The following is a 9,037-nucleotide window of genomic DNA, read 5'->3' as shown; positions in this document are numbered from 1 at the left end:
TCCTTCTCTTTCTTGTCTTCTCCAGATGCCTTTTAGCCTCTTCAAATTTTGTCCCCTTTCCTCAAATGTCAGATTTCATCAGTACGCGTGGCTAAATTACCACTCCAATGTACCACAGCAAAATTACAAATTAAAAAGTGTATCTCAGGACATAAATATTTTGTTTAAAAGAGTGGTCCAGAGGCCGGGCGTGGTGGCTCCTGCCTGAAATCCCAGCACTTTGGGAGGCTGAGGCCGGCTGATTGCTTGAGCCCAGGTGTTCCAGGCCAGCCTGGGCAACATGGAGAAACCCTGTTTCTACAAAGAATACAAAAATTAGCTAGGCATGGTGGTGTGCGCCTGTAGTCCCACCTACTCAGAGGCTGAGGTGTGAGGATGGCTTGAGCCCAGGAGGTCAAGGCTGCAGTGAGCCGTGATCATACCACTGCACTCCAGCCTGGGCAACAAGTTAGACTCTGACACATAAAAAAAAGACGGCTCCAGTAAATAAATGAACATTAATGAGCTACCTCAAAGCATTGTATTCCAATGCCAGAGATTTTTTTTTTTTTTAAATATTACAGGGTTCAGGTATTTATTGTGTTATTTTGTAAGTCTTACTTCTGGAATAGAAATTCATTAATATTTATCTCTGCTATACACACAAAAATCCTTCCCCAAATAGATAAAACTCAGTTACCAGAATGACCACAGATAATTCTTACCATAGTTATCCAGAAAAAAACTATTATTTAGTAATACTGCATTGTTGACCAGATCCTGAGAAAAAGAATGTTAAGCTTTAAATGAAATTCTGAATTCTAGATGTGGAACCATATTCTTACCTAAATTGTTAGCGTTGGAATTTGGCCAAGGTAAATTCAATGGATAGTCTTTGTCTGGATAGCCACACGTAGTAACAGCCAGTTCATTCAGTATATTGATCCATACTAAACCCTAAAATGAAGATAAACTTAAATTCCGTGTATCATTATAATCATGTCCATTCCATTGTTTACGTTTGGAGTTCGAAGTGTGTTTAGCGAGAGAATTTAAGGGAAACTTGATTGCTTGAATATATCCATTTACAATCCAACACGCACCAAGAAGGCAGTGTGCCATGGACAGGTATGCTTATTTCACAAAAGATGCAGAGGCAGTGATGTGGCGTGAGACAGGTGATACCACAGGGAAGTGAGGTTAGGAAATGTGAACTAACAGCACATGGAAAACTGGACCACCAGCTTCCTCTCTGTGTCCGTGTGGCAGCTCCTAGGCTGAACTCTATCTCACAGCACTCGTCACACTGTAATAACAGTTTCTTTCCTTGCACCTTGAGCTCCTCTGGGGCAGGAAACATTTTTTTTTTTTTTTGTCTTTTATGCCAAGCCCTTGCTTTATACTGATTTCCTTGTCACTAAATCCAATGAGCACTCTTCTGTCCTTATTTAACGACTCCTCTGCAGTATTTGGTATTACTCAGCACTCTCTTGACACTCACTCCTTCCTTTGTTTCTGTGACATCAACGTGTTCTGCTTTACAGCCTCCTTCTTTGTTTCCTCTTCTGACACTTCTTTCTCTGGCAGTTCTTTACTGTTTTTATTTTTATTATTGTTTATTATTATTATTATATTTTCTTGGAGACGGAGTCTCGCTCTGTCACCCATGCTGGAGTGCAGTGGTGCGATTTTGGCTTACTACAACCTCCACCTCCTGGGTTCAAGTGATTCTCCTGCCTCAGCCTCCTGAGTAGCTGGGACTACAGGCGCACGCAGCCATGCCCGGCTAGTTTTTTATATTTTAGTAGAGATGGGATTTCACTTTGTTGCCCAGGTTGGTCTCAAACTCCTGAGCTCAGGCAATCCACCTGTCTCGGCCTCCCAAAGTGCTGGGATTACAAGCGTGAGCCATGGTGCCTGGCCTATTATTATTATTATTATTAATTTTTTTTTTTGAGACAAGATCTCGCTCTGTCACCCAGGCTGGAGTGCAGTGGCACCATCACAGCTCACGGCAACCTAGACCTCCTGGGCTCAAGCGATCCTCCCACCTCAGCCTCCTAAGTAGCTGGGACAACAGGCGTGCACCACCACGCCCAGTTAATTTCTTTCTTTTTGGTGGAGATGGGGGTCTTGCTATGTTGCCCAGGTTGTTCTTGAACTCCTGGGCTCAAGCGATCCTTTTGACTCAGCCTCCCAAAGTGCTGAGATTATAGGCATGAGCCACCTCACCCAGCTTATTGTTTTTAATAAATTTTTTTTTTTTTTTTTTTTTTTTGAGACAGAGTCTTGCTCTGTCACCCATGCTGGAGTGCAGTAGCGTGATCTTGGCTCACTGCAAGCTCCGCCTCTCGGGTTCAAGCAATCCTCCTGCCTCAGCCTCTCGAGTAGCTGGGATTACAGGCACTTGCCACCACGCCTGGCTAATGTTTGTATTTTTAGTAGAGACAGGGTTTCACCATGTTGACCAGGCTGGTCTCAAACTCCTGACCTCAGATGATCTACTCACCTTGACCTCCAAAGTGCTGGGATTACAGGCGTGAGCCACCATGCACGACCCCGTTTTTAATTTATTAAATCTGTTTGCAAACCTGGTAAGTCAGCCTGCTAAATATCCCTAAAAGTCCCCAAATCTATCTCATTCCCATTCAGTGACATAACTTGAAATTATGGGTTACAGTTGGAGAATTCTGTTCTCATACTATACCACCAGCTTTATAACCATGCTGTTGTCATTAGACGCCAAATACACATCTCCATCCCCTTCAGTCCTGACCTTTCCCTAAGCAGTCCCAATCTCAGATTCCCAGCAGCCTCTAAGACTTCTGCCCTCAATTCCTTTATCACCTAAATGGTGTAACATTCAGCTTGTTAGATCACATCGACTGAAGTTTCCTGCCCTCAACACCCTCTGCCTCGCACACACACAAATGCATTTTCTGCTTAGACTTGCATCCCTTCTCAACTTCCCTATTCTGTTAACAGCACCACTACCATTTCATTCTCTGAGTCTTCCAGGCTAAAAACTTTAAAGGTTAGGCAGGGCACAGTGGCTCACGCCTGTGATCCCAGCACTTTCAGAGACTGGGGTAGGAGCACTGCTTGAGGCCAAGAGTTTGAGACCAGCCTGAGCAAGAAAAGTGAGATCCCGTCTCTACAAAAAAAACCAAGTGTGGTGGTGTGGGCCTGTAGTCCCAGCTACACAGGAGGCTGAGGTGGGAGGATCACTTGAACCCAGAAGTTTGAGACTGCTGTGAACTATGATTATGCCACTGCTCTCCAGCCTGGGCCCCGCCTCTAAAGAAAGAAAAAAGAACAAAAACACTTTAAGGGCTGATTTTGACTCCTTCCTTTTTACCACATGTCCAACCAATCACCACAAGGATTCTTCCTTCGAATGATGTCTTCTCTTACCCCTTTCTATCCCTTATGATGGCCTGAGACTTTCTGCTTAGATTATTGCAATAACAGTATTGGTCTCCTTCTCCAGTCTCTTTTCCTACTCCAAAAACCAGTCACATTAATTTTATGAAAATGCTGTTCCCTTCATAAATTTTTCACTTTTTTTTTTTTTTTACTTGGTGACAGGGTCTCTCTCACTCTGTTGCCCAAGCTGGAATGCAGTGGCACAATCATCACAGCTCATTGCAGCCTTGACCTCCCAGGGTCAAGCAATCTTCCTGCCTCAGCCTCTCAAGTACCTAGAACCACAGGTGCATGCCACCTTACCCAGCTAATTTTTAAAATTTTTTGTAGAAATGGGGTCTCTCTATGTTGCCCAGACTGGTCTCGAACTCCTGGGCTCAAGCAAGCCTCATGCCTTGGCCTCCCAAAGTGCTGGGAGGCATATATATACATATATATACACACATATATGTATATATATGTATGTATAAAGGCTTCATACTGTGTATGGACTTAATCCCAAACTCCTTCAGACTGAAATTCAAAACATTTTATTAACTAGTTCCACCCTCCCCATATAACACATCACTTACCCACCCTCGAATGCCTTAATCAAGCCAATTTCTTTGTCCTCCCTTATCCAGGCAACAGTTCATTATTATATTGTATCTTTCCTAATGTTATTTTTCCTATTTAGAGTATTTATTCCACTCCCATTCTATTCAAGAGCCACCATTTCTAATAAAATCTTCCATTATAAACATTATACAGGCTCATGCCTGTAATCCTAACACTTTGGGAGGCCAAGGTGGGGGGATTGCCTGAGTTCAGCAGCTCGAGACCAGCCTGGACAACACGGTGAAACCCCATCTCTACTAAAATACAAAAAATTAGCCAGGCATGGCAGTATGTGCCTGTAATCCCAGCTACTCGGGAAGCTGAGGCAGGAGAATCACTTGAACCCAGGAGGCAGAGGTTGCAATGAGCCAAGATAGCGCCATTGCACTCCAGCCTGGGCAACAGCAAGACTCTGTCTCTAAATAAATAAATAAATAAATAAATAAATAAATAAACATTGGTTCAATTTGAGATACCTGAGGAAACAAGATAGAGACTGGAAATTGACTATATGATCTGAGGCTAGGAAGAGATATCAGGAAGTCATCAGGCCGGGCAAGGTGGCTCACACCTGTAATCCCAGTACCTTGGGAGGCAAAAGCAGGTGGATCACCTGAGGTCAGGAATTCAAGACCAGTCTGGCCAGCATGGTGAAACCCAGTCTCTACTAAAAATACAAAAATTAACTGGGCGTGGTGGTGGCACCTGTAATCCCAGCTACTCCGGAGGCTGAGGCAGAAGAATCGCTTGAACCTGGGAGGCAGATTTGCAGTGAGCGGAGATTATGCTATTGCACTCCAGCCTGGGTGACAAGAGTGAAACTCCATCTCAAAAAAAAAAAAAAAAAAAAAAAAGGAAGTCATCAGCAGCAGGCACAGTGGCTCCTACCTGTAATCCCAGCTACTGGGGAGGCTGAGGTAGGAGGATCACGTGAGGCCAGGAGTTTGAGACCAGCCTAGGCAATATAGCAAGACCCTGTCTCTAAAAAAAAATTAAAAGTAAATAAATAAATAAAAGAAGTCATCGGCATATAGGAAGGATTTGAAGCCTTGGGAATGAATGCACTTGCCATCCACTAAAAATGTATGAGACCACATAGAATAAAATGAGGAAAAGGTCTAGAACTGAAGCTTGAGGAATTCCAACATTTGAAGATTAGGGAAAGGAGGACGATCCAGCAGAGACTGACTGGAAACAAAAATGTGGGAGAGAAACCCAGAAAATGTAGAGTTTTTGAGGCTAAGGGAAGAAAGTGTCTTGAAGGAGATAATAATCAACTGTGACAAAGCCTGTCACAGGTCAACAAGAACTACAATGTGTCCAGTGAATTTAACAACTAAGATAGACCAGCCACGGTGGCTCACGCCTGTAATCTCAGCACTTTGGGAGGCTGAGGCAAATTGGTCACTTGAGGCCAGGAGTTCGAGACCAGCCTGGTCAACACGGGGTAACCCTGTCTCTACTAAAAATACAAAAATTAGCTGGGCATGGTGGTGGGCACCTGTAATCCCCGCTACTTGAGAGGCTGAGGCAGGAGAATCATTTGAACCCAGGAGGCAGAGGCTGCAGTGAGCCCATATCACGACACTGCACTTGAGCGAGACTCCATCTCAAAAACAAACAAAAAACAAACATGGAGGCAATTTAGTTTAAAGGAGTGATAGGAGCAGAATCCAGTTTGAAATGGATTTAGGGATGAATAGGAGGTGAAGATGTAAAAAAAAAATGTTCAACAATTCTTGTTTCCCTCATAAGTTATGATACATGGAGTCATGAAATAGATCCTCTCTACTGGGATCTATTGCATGGTCCCTCTCCAAACACACACACGTTCATGTCATTCTCAAACCTATAGGAATGTACGTGTCTTAATTATTCCAATAAATTGGAAGATTCTAGAGAAAAGAGACCATGTTATTACCTCTAGAATCTTCACCACCTAAGATGGTCTTGGGTTTACTCAGTAAATGCTTGCTGATTATAAATGGTAAAATACTTAATTAAATATCTTCTTTTTTAAGACAGAGTCTCATTCTATCACTCAGGCTGGAGTGCAGCAGTATGATCTCAGTTCACTGCAACCTCCGCCTCCCAAGTTCAAGTGATTCTTATGCCTCAGCCTCCACAATAGCTGGGATTACAGGCACGAGCCACCACACCTGGCTGGTGTTTTGTTTTGTTTTGTTTTAGTAGAGGTGGGGTTTCACCATGTTGGCCAGGCTGGTCTCAAACTCCTGACCTCAAATAATCCCCTGCCTCAGCCTCCCAAAGTGCTGGGATTACAGGTGTGAGCCACCGCACCCAAGCTATTTTTTTTTTTTTTTTTTTTGAGACGGAGTCTTGCTCTGTCGCCCAGGCTAGGGTGCAGTGGCCAGATCTCAGCTCACTGCAAGCTCCGCCTCCCGGGTTTACGCCATTCTCCTGCCTCAGCCTCCCGAGTAGCTGGGACTACAGGCGCCCGCCACCCCGCCCGGCTAGTTTTTTGTATTTTTTAGTAGAGATGGGGTTTCACCGTGTTAGCCAGGATGGTCTCGATCTCCTGACCTCATGATCCACCCATCTCGGCCTCCCAAAGTGCTGGGATTACCGAGCTAATTTTTATATTTTTGATAGAGACAGGGTTTCACCATGTTTTCCAGGCTGGTCTCAAACTCCTAAACCTCAGGTGGTCCACCCACCTTGGCCTCCCAAAGTGCTGGGATTACAGGAGTAAACCACCGCTCTGGCTAATATCTTTACATTACTAAGCATGATAATAGGTAATGAAAATCTGCAAAGGCTGGGCACCGTGGCTCACACCTATAATCCCAGCACTTTAGGAGGCTGAGGCAGGTGGATAACCTGAAGTCAGGAATTCAAGACCAGACTGGCCAACATGGCGAAACCCCATCTCTACTAAAAACACAAAAATTAGCCGGGTGTGGTGGCCAGCACCTGTAATCCCAGCTACTCAGGAGGTTGAGGCAGGAGAATCACTTGAATTTGGGAAGCAGAGGTTGCAGTGAGCCGAGATCGTGCCACTGCACTCCAGCCTGGGCGACAGAATGAGACTCCATTTCAAAAAAAAGAAAGAAAGAAAGAGAGAGAGAGAGAGAGAGAGAAAGAAGGAAGGAAGGAAGGAATGAAGGAAGGAAACTGCACAGAGAGCTATTCATTTAACTGAACAAACGTGGAGTATAACATCTACTGTAGTTAGGACTTACATTTTAATGGAGGAGAAATGTAGACATGTAAATAAATGATTAAAATTCTATAAATACTATGAAAAAAGAATGTTTTATGCTAATCTTACTGTGTACAAGAATGAATCCATTAGCAGAATATTTGTACATGTATATTGATGTCAAGTTTTTTTAAAAGGCAATAAAAATAAGAGGTGAACTAGTAAAGAAAAATAGTTCTGCTTTCCACAGTTTGTGTGCTATTAAATCAGATAATAAGGAACAAAAATTATAGATTAGTTAAATCCCCTGATCTTTTGTTTATATATTTGAGATTATCAGTGCTCAAATAGTCTATTTCTGACCTAGGTCCTGTTATATATGCTCAAGCAGAAGGAATAACCCTCATTTACATAAGGAGCAGAATGGCTCTGAGATAGAATTACAAAGAATCAACCACGTGAACCCTCCTCTCTTTTATTTAATCTTGGGAAATTGCATAAAGAAATGAGACTATTGGGTAAATAACATATTTCTTAATTAATCTTTTTATATTGTAAAGAAAATAATATTCAAAGCTCTGCTTCTCATTCCAAAAAGACTTGTACATGTTGCTATGGTCCAATAGTGTCTGATATATTTTATGATTAAAATTGTGAAAGTATTTTGAATGAGCTACTTATTAATCCTTAGGCTTCCTTATGCCATTTAATTCTTATTTTTGTTAAATATATTTCTGGGTTCTGAAAGAAGCATTCAAATACCTAATCCTCCTGTCTCTTCTGAAATTTTCTTTGTGTTTTTTTTTTGTTTTTGTTTTTGTTTTTTTTTTTGCTAAAGAAGTGGAGATAAGATGATGTTGAATATTATTTTTTCCTAGGAAATATGTAACAAGTAGATAAAATGATTTTTGCATTTTGGATATTATTTTTTTCCAGAAAATATTACTGAAGCAAAATTGAACAAGTAAAGCAGAACTGTGGATGGCAGGCTAGAAAAATTCATGGTCGCCATTGTCACACCACAACCTGCAGCAGCTGTATTCTCAAGTCCCTCCCTCCCACGCCCTGCTCAGCCTGCCAGCCTGGCAGGAATGAATGGGCTCCGCAGAGTGCTGTGTGAGTAGTTGCTGCCCACCCTGAAAAATCTGCCGCTGAAAACCAAAAGGAAAAATTATTTGTAAAAAATAAATTTCCAACTTTAGTGGCCAAACTTACTTACCTCTGAAATTTCATCACCAACATCCAGTGGTACGAAATCCAGTGACTCACTCTGCATAGCCCATCGTTGCTGAGAATGGAGCCTTTCTAAATAGCAAGACAATGTTACTCCAATTTATTTCCTAGGGGTGAAAGCAAAGCCTTTTTGTCCCAAGGGGCAACTGAGCAACCACCAGAGTCTCTAGTTGAATAGCAAGGGTGTGAGGCTGGCTAAAATTCCCACAGTCAGAAGCCCACTCGCAGGAGGATATTTACCAAATTGACATAAGAACTGCATAAAAAGGAAATGCAGTTATTGAGCTGATGTTTCACAGTTGTCTGTAGATGGAGGCAACATTGCAAAATAGTCTTCTTTTTACATTATATTATTCTCTTCTTTTTAATTTGGTGTCTTGGTTATTACTATTATTTTGCTTGTTACTTTCCAGACAAAAGTCCAGTGCAGATATGTAACTGCACACATGTAGTACTAACTTCTGAGCTCAATTATTTCTCCTTGTATTTTCCCAATTTTATATCAGGAAAGATGATTCATTCCAAAGGACAATGCACCACACAAAATGTGTTACATAGACTTCTCATAAAGGAATACCTCTAGTAAACTATTATAACTACTCTACGTGCACTTGCTGTTGATTATTGCCATGTTAGAAC

This window comes from Chlorocebus sabaeus, chromosome 11 (genome assembly GCF_047675955.1).
Source record: "Chlorocebus sabaeus isolate Y175 chromosome 11, mChlSab1.0.hap1, whole genome shotgun sequence".
Lineage (NCBI taxonomy): Eukaryota > Metazoa > Chordata > Mammalia > Primates > Cercopithecidae > Chlorocebus > Chlorocebus sabaeus.
The sequence above is the reverse complement of the archived record's forward strand: the minus strand, read 5'-3'. Positions refer to the sequence as shown.